Source organism: Mesoplodon mirus (genome assembly GCF_964341445.2).
Source record: "Mesoplodon mirus genome assembly, chromosome: 4".
Lineage (NCBI taxonomy): Eukaryota > Metazoa > Chordata > Mammalia > Artiodactyla > Ziphiidae > Mesoplodon > Mesoplodon mirus.
Window position 1 is genome coordinate 58,961,794 of NC_138979.1, and position 16,954 is coordinate 58,978,747.

Genomic DNA, 16,954 nt, shown 5'->3' on the forward strand with positions numbered 1-16,954 from the left:
CTACCACTGGCATTTTTCACAGAACTAGAACAAAAAATTTCACAATTTGTATGGAAACACAAAAGACCCCGAATAGCCAAAGCAATCTTGAGAACGAAAAATGGAGCTGGAGGAATCAGGCTCCCTGACTTCAGACTATACTACAAAGCTACAGTAATCAAGACAGTATGGTACTGGCACAAAAACAGAAAGATAGATCAATGGAACAGGATAGAAAGCCCAGAGTTAAACCCACGGACATATGGTCACCTTATCTTTGATAAAGAAGGCAGTAATGTACAGTGGAGAAAGGACAGCCTCTTCAATAAGTGGTGCTGGGAAAACTGGATAGGGACATGTAAAACTATGAGATTAGATCATTCCCTAACACCATACACAAAAATAAGCTCAAAATGGATTAAAGACCTAAATGTAAGGCCAGACACTATCAAACTCTTAGAGGAAAACATAGGCAGAACACTCTATGACATAAATCACAGCAAGATCCTTTTTGACCCACCTCCTAGAGAAATGGAAATAAAGACAAAAATAAACACATGGGACCTAATGAAACTTAAAAGCTTTTGCACAGCAAAGGAAACCATAAACAAGACCAAAAGACAACCCTCAGAATGGGAGAAAATATTTGCCAATGAAGCAACTGACAAAGGATTAATCTCCAAAATTTATAAGCAGCTCATGCAGCTCAATAACAAAAAAACAAACAACCCAATCCAAAAATGGGCAGAAGACCTAAATAGACATTTCTCCACAGAAGATATACAGACTGCCAACAAACACATGAAAGAATGCTCAACATCTTTACTCATTAGAGAAATGCAAATCAAAACTACAATGAGATATCATCTCACACCAGTCAGAATGGCCATCATCAAAAAATCTAGAAACAATAAATGCTGGAGAGGGTGTGGAAAAAAGGGAACACTCTTGCACTGCTGGTGGGAATGTGAATTGGTACAGCCGCTATGGAGAACGGTATGGAGGTTCCTTAAAAAACTACAAATAGAACTACCATATGACCCAGCAATCCCACTACTGGGCATATACCCTGAGAAAACCATAATTCAAAAAGAGACATGTACCAAAATGTTCATAGCAGCCCTATTTACAATAGCCCGGAGATGGAAACAACCTAAGTGTCCATCATCGGATGAATGGATAAAGAAGATGTGGCACATATATACAATGGAATATTACTCAGCCATAAAAAGAAATGAAATTGAGCTATTTGTAATGAGGTGGATAGACCTAGAGTCTGTCATACAGAGTGAAGTAAGTCAGAAAGAGAAAGACAAATACTGTATGCTAACACATATATATGGAATTTAAGAAAAAAAAATGTCATGAAGAACATAGGGGTAAGACAGGAATAAAGACACAGACCTACTAGAGAATGGACTTGAGGATATGGGGAGGGGGAAGGGTAAGCTGTGACAAAGTGAAAGAGCGGCATGGACATATATACACTACCAAATGTGAGGTAAATAGCTAGTGGGAAGCAGCCGCATAGCACAGGGAGATCAGCTTGGTACTTTGTGACCGCCTGGAGGGGTGGGATAGGGAGGGTGGGAGGGAGACGCAAAAGGGAGGGGATATGGAAACATATGTATATGTATAACTGATTAAATTTGTTATAAAGCAAAAAAAAAAATAAATAAATAAATAAAATCAAAAAAAAAAAAAAAAGAAACAGTGACACCAGAAGCAGCTTGCTTTCACATCGAAGGGACTGCAGAATACTTTCAATATCTTGCCTCAGACTTATAGCAGCTCCATTGTTTTGTGCTTCAATTTTGTACTTAGAAAACTTGATCATCTCACCAACCCACAGGACACAGTCCTGGTCCTCTACACTGATGTCATCATGCTAAGAGGGCTTGATGAGTGGGAAGGAATAGGTCCCCTGGCTGCCTTGGAAGACACAGGCATGCTGAAGTTGGTAGATAAATCCCAAGAAAAATCAGGGAACTACCATATCAGTAAAATTTCTGGGAGTCCAGTAGTCTGAGTTATGATAGATACTTGCTCCAGAATGAAAGACAAGTCTCTTCATCTTGTGCTCCCCCTACAATTTTGACAGATATACTATACTTTATAGGATATTTTTGGAGAAGCAAAAGCTTGCCAGCTTTGAGTGAGGCCTAGAGAAATGGAACACTTCTCAAGCTAACTAGGCTGCAATGAAAGTAATCTGACCCCTAGCCTTTCTGGCCCAGTATATCCAGTGATGTTCAAAGTGTCTGTGGAAGATTGGGCTGTGTGGAGCTTGGGGCAAGCAGTATGAAGGCTACTGTATATATGGCCTAATATTTCCATTATTGTAATTTTCCTGTGATGGTACTACATGATTTTTGTTGTTATTGTTAATATTTTAAGAAAATTTTAATTGTGTAAAATATAGATAACATAAAATTTACCACGTTAACCATTTTTTTTTTTTTTTTTTTTGCGGTACGCGGGCCTCTCGCTGTTGTGGCCTCTCCCGTTGCAGAGCACAGGCTCCGGACGCGCAGGCTCAGCAGCCATGGCTCACGGGCCCAGCCGCTCCGCGGCATGTGGGATCCTCCCAGACCGGGGCACGAACCCGTGTCCCCTGCATTGGCAGGCGGACTCTCAACCGCTGCGCCACCAGGGAAGCCCCATGTTAACCAATTTTAAGTGTACAGTTCAGTGCTGTTAATTACATTCACATTATTATGCAACCATCCATCTCCAAAACTTTTTTTCACCTTGCAAAACTGAAACTCTGTATCCATTAATCACTTTCCATTCCCTACTCCCCCAGCCCCTGGCAACCACCATTCTACTTGCTGTGTCTATGAATTTAACTGCTCTAAAGTACCCCAGGATTTTAATTTTGATCTCTGTATAGTATCTTTTGCTCTCTAGAAAGTCAAATTTTTCCTCTTTAAAAAAATTTCCTGAACACTCTTGTACATTTGATTTTCCAGTTGAGTTTTTGAGTGAGCTTATCAAGTTTCATAAACAATTCAGATGGGATTTTTGATATCACATTGAATTACCATTTCTAACATGTGACAATTCAAACTTCAGAAGCAATTTGTAATATATTAAAGCAAGTTAAGTCTATTATATAAAGCCATGAGACTCTAATGACTCCAAATGGAGAATTTCTTTTATTTTCAAATAAGTAGTCCTATACTCAGGTTAATTTTATTCAGGTAAGAAAATATTTTGTTTGAATTTAACTAAGTATATTCTCAGGATGTTTTCATTATATCCCTACAGAAGGATAAGACCCTTCCCATGGACTATTAATGACCAGGCTCATGAGACTTTCTGCTCCTCCAACACATGGTGTTAGAAGGGGAAGGACAGGGGCATGGAGGGTGTTGGGGGGAGGAATCTAAAGACTGAGGTTACAACCTCAAATTTTCAAAATAGTTTTGTATCAGATAACCTAACATTCCTAACTAGGTTTTAGCCAACTTGTATCATAAAATGATTTGATTCTCCCCAAATTCCTTCCACCGTATGCCAACCAGCCATAGAGTGAGCTTCTGTTGACCCTCACAAATGCTATAATTCAATATGGTGTGTGGAATCTGTGTAGTATGGTAGTCCTAAAGGTATTGTCTCATAATTGTACTTTCTTTGATGATAAATATACATCTTTTTAAAAATAGATCTTTATTGGAGTTTAATTGCTTCACAATACTATGTTAGTTTCTGTTGTACAACAAAGTGAATCAGCTATATGCATACATATATCCCCATATCCCCTCCCTCTTGAGCCTCCCTCCCACCCACCCTATCCCACATCTCTAAATCATTGCAAAGCACCGAGCTGATCTCCCTGTGCTATGCTGCTGCTTCCCACTAGCTATTTTACATTTGGTAGTGTATACATGTCAATGCTACTCTCACTTTGCCCCAGCTTCCCCCTCCCATCCCGTGTCCTCAGGTCCATTCTCTATGTCTATGTCTTTATTCCTGCCCTGCCACTAGGTTGATCAGTACCATTTTTTTTTTTTTAGATTCCTTATATGTGTGTTAGCATATGGTATTTGGTTTTCTCTTTCTGACTTACTTCACTCTGTATGACAGACTCTAGGTCCATCCACCTCACTACAAATAACTCAATTTCGTTTCTTTTTATGGCTGAGTAATATTCCACTGTATGTATGTGCCACATCTTCTTTATCCATTCATTTGTCAGTGGACACTTAGGTTGCTTCCATGTCCTGGCTACTGTAAATAAAGCTGCAGTGAACATTGTGGTACATGACTTTTTTTTTTTTGTGGTACACAGGCCTCTCACTGTTGAGGCCTCTCCTGTTACAGAGCACAGGCTCCTGACGTGCAGGCTCAACGGCCATGGCTCACGGGCCCAGCCGCTCCGCGGCATGTGGGATCTTCCTGGACCGGGGCACGAACCCATGTCCCCTGCATCGGCAGGCGGACTCTCAACCACTGCGCCACCAGGGAAGCCCACATGACTCTTTTTGAATTATGGTTTTCTCAGGGTATATGCCCAGTAGTGGGATTGCTGGGTCATATGGTAGTTCTGTTTTTAGTTTTTTAAGTATCCTCTATACTGTTCTCCATAGTGGTTGTATCAATTTACATTCCCACCAACATTGCAGGAGGGTTCCTTTTTCACCACACCCTTTCTAGCATTTATTGTTTCTAGATTTTCTGATAATGGCCATTCTGACGATTAATATACAACTTTAAGAACACTTTTAAAATCATGCCTAGGACCATGGAGCTTATAATGTGATGTGGGATAGTGCCCCTTTCCCAGAAGAGGAATCCATTTAAACCCTACCAGTTCATGTATGGATGTGTCCCATTCAGCTCTTCTAAGCAGAGGCAAACAACTTATTTCATGTAGTACAGGGATTGGAGAGGGTTACCTAGGAGCCAGAACTCCCATTACAGAGAGTAAATGAGGATAAACGGAATATATGGACAGAGCCTTCCTTAGTCTGAGTGGTAGAATTTGATATTGGAAAATTCCTGGACTGATAATCAAATCAAAATCCAATGCATTATAGTTAAGTTTTTAGAAACGTCCTGGCTTCACCCATCTTGATGATTATTCTTTCATGTGGTCTAGAACATTGAAAGAAGACTTCTCTGGATGGCATTCTAATTGTACCAAATTTGAATCAATCACTTTGTAAGTTGAAGTAGTCAAAAAGTATATATGACTGACCACATGCTTGACATTAAAGAAATTTTTTTTTTACAGAATGAAATAATGCTGTTTGCAGCAACATGGACGGATCTAGAGATGATCATACTAAGCAAAGTAAGTCACAAAGAGAAAGACAAATACCATATGATATCACTTATATGTGGAATCTAAAATATGACACAAATGAACCTATCTATGAAACAGAAACAGACTCACAGACATAGAGAACAGACTTGTGGTTGCCAAAGTGGGGGGAGTGGAGGAGGGAAGTATTGGGAGTTTGGGGTTAGCAGATGCAAACTATTATATATAGGATGGATAAACAACAAGGTCCTACTGTACAGCACAGGGAACTATATTCAATATCCTGTGATAAACCATAATGGAAAAGAATATATATGTATAACTGGATCACTTTGTTGTACAGCAGAAATTAACACAACATTGTAAATCAACTATACTTCAGTAAAATTAAAAAAAAAATTTTACACCACACTTTAGAAAAAACACTCCCCTACATATTTTACAAATAGAACTTATGTTTGTAGTTTCTGAGATAATTTTTATATGACTTTGATTATTTTACATATGTCAAAAAGAAATAGAGTTACATCCCACATATAAAGGCTGAGTGGTTTACTCATGCTACATGGCAGTACTGAGAATGGGACAACCAGATGTGCCGTGCCTCCTGAGATGATGAAATATGCAGTGCACAGCAGCACAGAGGCAGTGCCCTTGCCTAAGAAAGAAAAAATCCTGAACCCGAGTCTAATCAACCAGTGGATCCAACAACATGTTAAACAACATCACAAGGATACAGTCAGTTTAAAGATACCTTTTTATTAAAGAACATCGCCACTTTCCAGATTATTCGTATACACTATTGAACTAGTTCCACAGAATTAAAATTTTACACACCCACCATAATGAACAAGAATTCATCTTACTGAACCTTGACCAGAATTGCTTATTGTATAATTAATTTTAAATACTGTACACTATTTGTATTAGGCAAAATGACATTTGTTCTTACATTAATTTTCATACAGGTGAAGCTAAATGTATTTTTTCCTGTTAGTTATTTTTTCTTTTTTTTTTTTTTAGAATCGTCTATTTATATTTTTTGCCTATTGATCTGTTTGATCCTTGATGGTTTTCTTACTTCTACTGGAGGCCTTTATTTGGTAAAGATATTTACCACTTATCGTATTTGTTGCAATCTTTTTCCAGCTTTTAGTTGGTCTTTTAATTTTGTTTATAGTCTCATATAGATTTCAAACATTTTAATGCTGTTAAATACGCTGCTACTTTCCTTTGAGTTTCTGACATTGCTCTTAAAATTAGGAAGTTATTTCTCATTTAGGGAGATACGCTGCTTGATGAATAGAACCTGATAGATATGCAACTCTATTTTTTTCTATTTATGGCTTTAAGCTTACATATTTAACTCCTTGATCTACCTACGCATTTTTTTTGTCATAAGGTAGGAAAACAGGATCTAACTTATTTTTTCCCCAAATAAAAAAACCTGTGGCTTGAGTACTATATTGAATAATTCCTATTTTCATATAATTATTAGTAAGTGAAGTTATAATGTCATCAAGACCCCATGTTCCTTCTTTATTGCTGATTTAGAAAGACCAATTTTGCCAAGACCTGAATTGCTTTGGTCTGGATATATTTTGCTCTATTTTATTGTTTCTTTGAGGTAAAAATGGAGGCTAGCTTTTTCCTCCCTTATATTACTGAATAACAAACAAGAGATCAACTCATTTGCATTTGATATTAGTGAATATTTTGCCTGTTTTACATTTCATGATTTAATATCATTTAATTTTCACCGGTAGCAATACATTTTGATTTCTGTTTGCATACACTAGCTAAAACTAGGAAAGTCAATTTCTTAAATTACTAAAGGTGAAATCCTGACTGATTCTGGCTTTAAAATATACTCCTAAAGGGAAGTTCAAAATTAAAAAAAATCAATTCACAGAGAAAATAAATAACAGCCAGCATGTCTACTGAATTAAAGGACCACATGAAATAAAGAGAAGGTGAATTTTGTCATGGGAGGAGGGGACAAGAGGGCTGCCTGCCCGAGGAGAGAGCCAGAGTGGGGGACGGCCCAGACATTCCAGAGTCGCTGTGAGATCCAGGGAGAACCCAGCAGGGCTGCATTCTGGTATGCTGCTGGAAGATATCTTTTAATATATTGAAAAATCCATGGTGAAAACATTGTCTGCCTCGGGATACAACACTGGGTTTAAATATACTAAATGATGCCAAAGAAGGAGCACATGCCAAGTGTATATGAGCCTTCCACGGCCATTCCTGTATGTCAGAATTGAGCACAGGTGCTGGGACTGAGTAGAAAAATCATCCAGTGAAGACAGAGTTGTGTTATCCATTGAATTATTAATACACTGTTAAAATATTTCACTCTTCACACAGCTGACATTTTGAGTTCATTCTTTTACAAATTAGTAAAGAAGCAAGCCAAATTGCTCAAGCTAAGTTATACAAGCTTTTCAAAGGTAAGAGCAGAAAATGTTCAGAAACTGTTCAGTGAGGGCCCACACTAGCTAGACCAGAATGTCTCAATAAATTAAAGCTAAAGGTAAACATGCAGCTTAGTTTACCATGCTTTTGTAATAAATATAAAGTGTTTGTATTGACGTATTTTATGTTTCCTCCCCGCGGGGGAGGAAAAAAACCCATAAACGTCTGTCCTTAGAAGCAGAGAGTATCATGGTATCAATATGACCCATCACTAAAGGGTAAAGCTAGCCAGGGAAGAAAATGGAAAAGTTTGGAACAACCTATGCCTTCACTGGACATGTAAAACATCTCCACCTGATGGTGTCATTACCAGCATAATGGAACGCTCTTTGACAATGCCTAGGGTCTATTTAAATATTGGACCAAGGTGGAGCTGGCCATGCAGATGTGCAATACAGTACATCTTCAAGTGTCTGCTATGGGTCTGTCCCCAACCACTGCAATTAACTGTTGGGACCCTGTGTGGGTCTCACCTCGTCCATGAGCCTTCAGGGATGGGGCACTAACCCTGAATGTTCCTGCTTCTGGTTTAGCTCCCAACAAGCTCTCCTGTGTACTCACTGAAGAGCATTCCAGAGGGGCCCACAGTTTATAGAGACGCTGTCTGGAAGGTCTCACAGACATTAATTTATATTGGAAAAAAAGAAAAAGAAAACATTTGGGAGAACCATGGCTGCCTTTGTGTACAAAATATAATTTTTTTTATTGTTTTGCACTTTAAACAATAGATTCTTTTACAGCTGAACTTCTAGGCCCAAATCTTTTCGACCTTGAATTACACTTGAAAAATGAGCACAAACAGATTGTGAAAGATGATTGCGAGGTTGTGGAAAGTACTGATGTCAGAATCAAAAGAACAGAGTTTAAGTTTCTGCTCGTTTAGTTCCTGAATGTGTGATCTTGAGCAAGACACTTGACCCATATACAAAAGATGTAAACAAAATAGAAGAAAAAGTTAGTGCTAAAGAAGATATATGAAAACTTTGGGCTGGCCAAAAAGTTCATTTGGCTTTTTTCCATAGGATGGCTCTAGTAGCCCTTAGTTGTCTTTAACTTCATTTGAAACAATTTTGTTAGATTGTATGTGACAGCTGTCATATCAGCGTGCATTTAAAAAAACATCAAAATTGGTGAATTTTTGTGTAGCCGTTTTAATATTGAAGACTGAAGAAAAAAAGCAACATTTTCGGCATATTATGCTTTAATATTTCAAGAAAGGTAAAACCACAACTGAAATGCAAAAGATTTGTGCAGTGTACGGAGAAGGTGCTGTGACTGACTGAACATGTCAAAAGTGGTTTGCGAAGTTTCATGCTGGAGATTTCTCACTGGAGGATGTTCCACAGAGTTGGGTAGACCAGTTGAAGTTGATAGCGATCAAATCGAGACATTAATTGAGAACAATCAATGTTATACCACATGGGAGATAGCTGACATACTCAGAATGTGCAAATCAAGCTTTGAAAATCATTTGCACCAGCTTGATTATATCAATTGCCTTGATGTTTGTGTTCCACATAAGTTAAGCGAAAACAACCTTCTTGACCATATTTCCTCATGTGATTCTCTACTTAAACATAATGAAAACGTTCTGTTTTTAAAACCAATTGTGATGGGCAGTGAAAAGTGGATACTGTACAATAATGTGGAATGGAAGAGATCGTGGGGCAAGCGAGATGAACCACCACCAACCACACCAAAGGCCGGTCTTCATCCAAAAAAGGTGATGTTGTGTGTATGGTGGGACTGGAAGGGAGTCTTCTATTATGAGCTCCTTCTGGAAAACCAAACAATTAATTCCAACAATTAGTGCTCCCAATTAGATCAACTGAAAGCAGCCCTCGACGAAAAGCGTCCAGAATTCGTCAACAGAAAATGCATAATCTTCCATCAGGATAATGCAAGACCGCATGTTTCTTTGACGACCAGGCAAAAACTGTTACAGCTTGGCTGGGAAGTTCTTATTCATCTGCTGTACTCACCAGACATGGCACCTTCAGATTTCTATTTATTTCGGTCTTTACAAAATTCTTTTAATGGAGAAAATTACAATTCCCTGGAAGACTGTAAAAGGCACCTGGAACAGTTCTTTGCTCAAAAAGGTGAAAAGTTTTGGGAAGATGGAATTATGAAGTTGCCTGAAAAATGGCAGAAGGTAATGGAACAAAAAGGGTAAATATGTTGTTCAATAAAGTTCTTGGTGAAAATGAAAAATGTGTCTTTTATTTTTACTTAAAAACCAAGGGACGGGGACTTCCCTGGCGGCCCAGTGGTTAAGACTTCGCCTTCCAATGCAAGGGGTGCAGGTTCGATCCCTGGTCCGGGAGCTAAGATCCCACATGCCTTGCAGCCAAAAAAAACAAAACATAAAACAGAAGCAATAATGTAACAAATTCAATAAAGGCTTTTAAAAATGGTCCACATCCAAAAAAAAAAAAATCTTAACCCCCCCCCCCAAAATGAAGGAGCTTTTTGGCCAACCCAATACTAACGTATTTAACATCCCATATCCTCTAAATAATCTTTACAAGATTATTTTCTGTAATAATCAGTAATAATAATTTTCTTGATTTGTTCTTTAGTTTTTTATAACAACTAACTATTTAAAAAGAATTGATATAGGGCTTCCCTGGTGGCGCAGTGGTTAAGAATCCGCCTGCCAATGCAGGGGACACGGGTTCGAGCTCCAGTCCGGGAGGATCCCACATGCCGTGGAGCAACTAAGCCCGTGTGCCACAACTACTGAGCCTGCACTCTAGAGCCCGCGAGCCATAACTACTGAAGCCCACATGCCTAGAGCCCGTGCTCCGCAAAAAGAGAAGCCACTGTGATGAGAAGTCCGCGCACTGCAACAAAGAGTAGCCCCGCTCACCACAACTAGAGAAAGCCCACGCACAGCAATGAAGACCCAACGCAGCCAAAACAAAAAATAATTGATATAAATTTTAAAGATATTTCACATGTGAAGTAAAATTTGCACTTACCAATAAAAAATGTATTTCACAATTGGCACGCTATTTCAGTTTTCAATAAAAACTCCACGAGGTCGCAAAGAGTGATGGAATTGAAGTAACTCAGGCTCTGCTTCCCTCATTGCTTAATGTCAAAGTTACCATCTAAAGGCATCTAAATGCACCTAAAATCGTATCACAAGCTCTGGAGGCACACACACTACACCAAAGAAAGCTTGAACGATCCTGAATGGTTTGAACTTAATATCAAAACAAAAGTGCATAGCTGAGTGTGTTGGGGTCAACGGTATAACTGGGAGTTTCCCAAATTAGTCTCCACATAAAGCATAATGCTTACCAAAGTATAAGTGATAAACAGATGTGCTAATTCAAAGCTTACATATGTTCTTAAAGCTCACAATAACTACTATTGTTTAGAACATAGACCAATAACCTTTTTTTTCAGGGAAGAGTATTTTTTAAAAAATGTTATTGAAGTATAGTTGATTTACAATGTTGTGTTAATTTCTGCTGTACAGCAAAGTGACTCAGTTATACATGTATATATATATATATATATATATATATATTCTTTTTCATATTCTTTTCCATTATGGTTTATCACAGGATATTGACTATAGCTCCCTGTGCTATACAGCAGGACCTTGTTGTTTATCTGTCCTATATGTAATAGTTTGCATCTGCTACCCAAACTCCTAGTACTTTCCTCCCCCCAGGGAAGAGTGTTTTTTTGCGGGGGAGGGAAGAGTATTTTTTGTCATTGACATGTTTTAGAATGTCAGAAGTAGTGATAACAAAAAGCAGATCAGCTTTCAGTCAGTTTTATTATTATTTCTAAATTCTCTTCAGTGTTCCCCTGTTGCCTGCTTACCTTGCCCTTGGTAATCCACCCTCCCAAGTCTCTTGCATTTCCCACTTTAATGGTGAGATAACCACTGACTCACACCCGCCAGCCCACCTCCCCCCAGCAACCTATCATGGCCCAGGGCTCATATTCACAGAGGGTTTTACATTTAGATGTGCCATCTATATGAATCTATTCTTTTTTTTTTTTTAATATATGAAACGGTATTTATTCTATGGCCCTGTAGTTTTGGGACCAAACCCATAACTTGCTATTCACTGAGTGCACAATCCTGTTTGCACCAGCATTGTATTCTGCGTTCTATTACTCTAATATGTTGTTTCAGTTGAAAGATATTATGCTATCCTAATTCCCATACAACATACCACATTTCTAATTCAAATTTTTGGTCAAGGATCATATTTTTTATGAACCATAACATTCTTACTTGCTGTCTTTTTTGAGGCCCTGTAAACCTTCCTACCTAATTATTATTATTACTAATTAGTAGTCATGGTAATTACTTCTTGGCTGCCTGTATTCTACATTAGAATGTGAACTCTTCAGGAAAATGACCTATTTCTTCTTCACCTTTCTATCCACAGTGCTTAATTCTGTGTCCTGTGTATTCTAAGTTCTCAAAACTTTATGCTTAGTGAATGAATATTAAATTAATGAACTGAAATTCTGGATATATGATTTTAGTTTCCATGTAAACTCTAATTGTGGTGGATTGAGAAAAAATACACAATTATCTTTGTCTGTATATGTTGAAGGTTTGTATACATCCTCCACAAGTGGGTATTGATTTAAGAGGTGAGATTGTGAATGTGGATTTGAGAATCTTCTTAATATTTAACAATGAGAATTTCCTTTTCTGTTCAAACTTATTTGACTGTGCCCTATTTTCTTCAGTAAAAAGTATAAACTCTTAAGCATCGTAGTCAAGGTCCTTCCTGATGTGCTATTTCCTTATTGTTTAGTTTCACGGTTCAGCTTTTCCCTATGATGCTTCTTTCACTTAGAATGTTATTATGTAGTTGATTTCTTTCAACCTTATGAAGCTGTTCTTGTGGTCACAGAGACAGACCAACAAGAATGAAGGAAGATGTTCACCTTACAATTTTTAACTTGTGTCATTACTGGACTGCTACACATACATTAATATTGTTTAAGATTCTGAAATTATCTTGTGACTAGCACAAGCATAATGTATTGTACATTTGGGGTGTTTAAAGTAGGTTATTTTGTTGTTATATGTAAATGTTAAAATGTGCCACAATTTTTAATAACCATTTTGTCATTTCTACAAAATGACAAAGTAATAGATGTAGCTGAGCCTGTTTGCACTACTAGGGTGACCAATCTTATGAGTTTTCCAGGAACTAAGGGGGGTTTTCTGGGTTACAGGACTTTCAGTGCCATAACTGGGACAGTTCAGGCAAACCCAGATGGTTAGCCATCCTACCTGAGCCCCTCAGAGAACAGCACACTCTGAACTTATAGGATGGCTGGTTTTTCACGTGCTGAGTCTGGCAGTCTTTTCTGAAGAGAAGCAGAAGCCAGCCATTTCCCCTTCATGCTGAAACAGGCTCTCAGACTAGGAGCCTTCAGCCTAGAAACATGACTGCCTCCATACACCGCTGTCCTCTCCTCCCTAAACTGATGACCTCTTTCTAACTCAAACAGAGCATTTCTTTGATGACAACAACAACAAATGCTATTAGGTAATGTCCTTTATATAAGTCACAGTAGAGTGTTTTACAACTAATACAAGAAGAATGTAGAAATTTTGCAAATTTTAAAGAACGTAGAGATTTAGCTTTCTGAAGATCATCCGAGGCTGCTGCTACACCTGTGTGATGTAAATCAGAAAGCCCTGGATTTGGGGTTTCAGAGCTGAAATTTGAAGTGTCCAAGATAGTTGAGGGATCCAGACTTTTGACTATGTAATGAAATAAGAGGCTTGGAGAGTATATGCTCCTGCTAACACTGTACCATGTGAGGTAAATAACTAAAAAATCAATACACAATGTTACTGACAACCAAGCTATTGTCTTGTGGTGATTTTGTGCTGAAGCAGATAGCAGTAAAAGAGACTGGTGGAGTTTTTCATGCATAATATGTTGCCCTCCAACCAAAGGCATGATCTGGGGCAATCCGTAAATGATGATTTATGGCAGGACTCAGTTGTTGAAATAAGTCATTTGTGAGCAAGTTTGATGAACATCTTTGCCTGTTTTTACTTTAAAAACAATAAAATAAAAGGCATCTAGGTCTGAAAGATAATCATCAACATGTAAGAAGAATAGCTTACAGAAACTTCATTAACTGAACACTTAAAACTTGGTCTTTTGCAGCACCCGTAAGATTTAAGCTGCAAGGTCAGTCAAACAAAGGCAATTGTCGTTGATGAATGATTGAACATGCATTAGCTTCATGAAAGTGGGGAGCCGAATAGGAAGGTCCCAGAACAAGGGTATGATTTGAACACTCACATCTGTGTTTGTTGGAAGGTATATTGGTACAAATCTTTTGGGAGGCCATTTGGCCTTATATACAAAAATTTTAAATACAATGTCCTCTGATTGAGCAAGGCCATGTCTAAGAATTTGGTGCATTGACATATTGGCACGGATCTGCAAAAATATATGAACAAGGAAAGCTTATTGCTGAATATTTATAATATTTGTGATAGTGAAAAGTGGACAACCTGTATGTCTCATAGTAGAGTTAAAAACTTTATTGTAGATCCATACTGAAGAATGCTATGAAGCCATCAGAAAGAAGGAGGTAGGTTTATGTGCTTTGGCTTGGAAATAGGACTGGGATATATTGGGGAGAAGATGGCAAGTTGCAGGGCAGCATGCATAGTATGATTTTATTTTGTAAAATAAATTTAAGAAAACAATCTGAATACACATTTAATGTGCGCTCCTAAATAATTCAGGAAATACTATATTTGCAGCAAACTGTTAAGAGTGGTTAATGCTTGGGAGTGGGGTGCTTCATTTGAATCTTTTAGTATGTACTTACCTTACTTTTTGTGTTTTAAGACAAAATTTATTTTTTCTTTCTTTTGAGAACCAGGGAGCATGTTGTCACTTGGGTCCTGACCGAAAATCATCATACTTTTCCCTTGCACTGACCACATCCGAGACAAAAGACAGTGGTGATTGGCTATAAAAAGACACCATTGACACTGTAAGTAAAATCAGGCCTCGCCATCAAAAGAGAGAGCTGCTCTATCCTGTGGTATTTTTGGCAAAAGATTTCAGCTGGGTAATGTACTAAAGTCACTTATCAAATAGAGATAATATATTTATTTAAGGAATTAAAGTTATATATTTGTGCCTATTTATATTGCTCTATTTTAAGTTTGGAGGTTGGAGAATGCTTTTTCCTCTTCCCTAAGTTATTTCTCATTTCCTGGGTCTTCCCAAGCCTACATCTGTCTCTCTCTAGACACCATTCAATTAAAGTAAATTTTAAGATATTTTAAAACAGGAAGCAGAAGCTGTCTTGTGAGTGGCTCTAAAAGAAATGTTATTTCTGGAAGTTTCCAAATGGGCTAAGGGAATAGAGTGGGTCAGGACATACTTGTGGGATCCAACAAGTAATATAACAATTATTAAGAGACTGAAGAGCAACTACCCAAAGACCAAGAGTACTCACCACTCTGGCACTTCTGTCTCCACCCGTGAATAATGCCTATCAATCAACTTAGTACCTGTGAAAGCAACCAAAGAACTAACAGAGGGTATTAAAAATATATTATTCAATTGCTTTGAATAATAGCAGTTTAATCTTGGAAAACATCATTTGAACTCTTATAAAGGGATTTAAAAAACTTTTAACTGAAGTATAGTCTACAAACACAAAAGTACACATATAATAAATGTACAGCTTGTTAAATTTTCATCAACTCAACATTTCCATGTAAGTAGCATCCAGATTAAGAAATAGTACATTATCAATACCCCAGGAACGCCTTATTGTTCTTTTTTTTTTTTTTTTTTTTTTTTTTTTGCGGTACGCAGGCCTCTCACTGTTGTGGCCTCTCCCGTTGTGGAGCACAGGCTCCAGACACACAGGCCCAGCGGCCATGGCTCACGGGCCCAGCCGCTCCGCGGCATGTGGGATCTTCCCGGACTGGGGCACGAACCCGCGTCCCCTGCATCAGCAGGCAGACTCCCAACCACTGCGCCACCAGGGAAGCCCCGCCTTATTGTTCTTAATGTCAGGTGACAGTATATATGTGGGCCTCTTTCTGGGCTCTCCTGGGAAGGATCAATGTTGTCACAATATTAAGTTCTCCAGTTTAGCAACATGGTTTATCTCTTACAAAGGGAAGCTTTATGATTCAACAGCGTTCCTGGGAAATGCAGGAAAATCAGGAAAAAGTGACTAAGTTCATCAGTTTCTCTGGGGCTTCTGAGGGTACCTGCAGGGAGATGTCCTGCTTCACCACTTCCTCCAGGAAGAAGGTGGATATGCCCCTTGGTTCATGGAATGGGTAGACTTGCCAGGTGGAGCCTCCAGTTTTCTAGCCATCACCCCCATTTCACCTTCCCAGTCACTGCAGGTATTTAGTGGCTTCCTCCCTCCGTAGGACGTACTCCATCATCTTATGCCACTTTTTTCTCCGGTTCCTCTGCTGAGAATTTTTAGGATGGCCCAGAGCAAAGCACTTTGGGGGCCTTCCGTCTTAGCGCAGGGATCTTGGTCCAGCCTCCTTCCTTTCTGGTCACTTCTAGTGGTGCTGCTAGTTGTTCCTTGTGGATTTTGACGTCCTCTCCTGGAACTTTCCTAAATTTATTCTTCATGCTTGTGTGTCTTAAGGGCAAACAGGGATACATTCTTATTTTTTATTGAAGTATACTTGATGTACAATATAAGTTACAGGTATACAACATAGAATGCACAATTTTTAAAGGTTATTCTCCATTTATAGTTCTTATAAAACATTGGCTATATTCCCTGTGTTGTATAATATATCCTTGTAGCCTACTTTATACCTAATAGCTTGTAACTCTTAATCCCCTACCCCTATATTGCCCCTCCCTTCTTCTCTCTCCCCACTGGTAACCACTAGTAGAACCACTATAGAACCACTTGTTCTCTATATCTGTCAGTCTGCTTTTTCTGTCATTGTGTTCACCAGTTTGTTGTATTTTTTTTTAGATTTCACATATAAGTGATATCATACAGTATTTGTCTTTCTCTGTCTGACTTATTTCACTTAGCATAATGCCCTGCAAGTCCATCTATGTTGCTGCAAATGACAAAATTTTATTCTTTTTTTAATGGCTGAGTAGTATTCCATTCCATATATATATATACATACACACATATATATATATACACACCACATATTCTTTATCCATTTATCTGTTGATGGGCACTTAGGTT

General features: G+C 38.3%; 1 long non-coding RNA gene across 1 annotated transcript in view; it reads left to right on the forward strand.

Moving 5' to 3' along the window:
- LOC309802370 overlaps nucleotides 1-14,760 on the forward strand; it is a 105,124-nt gene extending 90,364 nt beyond the window's left edge. The window contains exons 3-4 of the long non-coding RNA XR_014293781.1: nucleotides 5,219-5,278; nucleotides 14,627-14,760. This is a non-coding gene — a long non-coding RNA (uncharacterized lncRNA). The remainder of the gene's footprint in view (nucleotides 1-5,218; nucleotides 5,279-14,626) is intronic.
- The last annotated feature ends 2,194 nt before the right edge of the window (nucleotides 14,761-16,954 follow it).